This window comes from Mastomys coucha, unplaced genomic scaffold, assembly GCF_008632895.1.
Source record: "Mastomys coucha isolate ucsf_1 unplaced genomic scaffold, UCSF_Mcou_1 pScaffold18, whole genome shotgun sequence".
Taxonomy (NCBI): Eukaryota; Metazoa; Chordata; class Mammalia; order Rodentia; family Muridae; genus Mastomys; species Mastomys coucha.
The window spans coordinates 1,071,548-1,072,819 of NW_022196900.1; the positions used below are offsets into that span (position 1 = coordinate 1,071,548).

The 1,272-nt window shown below is 39.1% G+C and overlaps 1 pseudogene; it reads right to left on the reverse strand.

Annotated features, from left to right (window-relative positions):
• Window positions 1-314: 314 nt before the first annotated feature.
• Window positions 315-826, reverse strand: LOC116095231 (annotated as a pseudogene).
• Between the last annotated feature and the right edge of the window lie 446 nt (window positions 827-1,272).

Consider the following 1,272-nt stretch of genomic DNA (forward strand, 5'->3'; position numbering starts at 1 on the left):
AGGAAACCTTTACCCATAACATTATATTCTTGAGTCCATGGACTATTATGAAAATGAAATTATAATAATAAAATAATATATTACTGTGTTTTCTGTCTTTAAACCACAATAATTAGGATGTATTATTGCATTCATACAGTCTGTTATTGAAACTGACAATGTTTTGCTCTTGTAGTTTCTTTCTTTCTTTCTTTCTTTCTTTCTTTCCTTCTTTCTATCTTTCTTTCTTTGTCTTTCTTTTCATGAGCCAAAGGACACACTTTATAAGCCCCTGAATTCTATTTCTTTTCCTGTATCGCTGTGGTTCCACATAGTCACCCAGTCCAGCAGGCAACAATGAGATCCATTTTGCACCCAGAAGGCGCATCTCTTCCAAGGGTTTGCAAATGTGCTGGTAGTTACGTCTCCAAAGGGATATTCCAAATGATTGATGGTCACAACCTGTCCATATGTCCAGCAGTTCCTCTTTACCTTGTACTTGTGCTAGGCACAGCCAGCCTTTAAGATAGTTTGTCATTTCTGCTCTCATTGGCCACTACATGAACAGCCCCTTTGTTGCCTGAATAAATGATATTCTTGGACCCTGGAGAGAGCAATACTTGTGTCTTTTTGGTCTTCAGGTTGTAGAAGATGACTGTTAAAACATTGCTGATGTACATTTGGGCCTTCTTGCATCAGTACACAAACTGTCTTGTGTGGATTCCCTTTGAAGAAATGAACAATGCTGACCACTTCTTAAATCAATAGTGATCACAAAAGATCACTTTCAAGAAGGGAGTGCTCTCTGGCCAGGATCATGGAACATGTCCTTTGTGCCACTCTTCATAAAGCTTTGCTGCTCAGTTAAGTCCACAACACTCAGGCACACAGCAACCTTGTAGTATTTCTCCTGTGTCTACAAGACCATCACTTTTCCTCTGAGCTCCCATTACGGGTCTCATGGTGGCTAGTCTGAAGGCAAGCAGGGCTGGAAGAGAAAATCTGGATGTTTCAATACTTTGATCAGGTTAGGTTATTTCAGATCCAATATTTCAACCCAAGTGAGTCTTAATCATGCAAGTCTCTTGCCACTGGATAATTTATCATCTTGACCTTTCTCATAGAAATGAACATAAATGATCAATACCTAATGTAATAATCCGTGCAATTCTGCCACATAAGCATAGATTTCCCCATTGATTGAAACAGACACATCTTTAGAACAGTTTGCTAGATCAGTTGATTTAATTAGTTACTTGCTTGCAGGGAATAGAGGGAGTCCTAGTGAGTGAG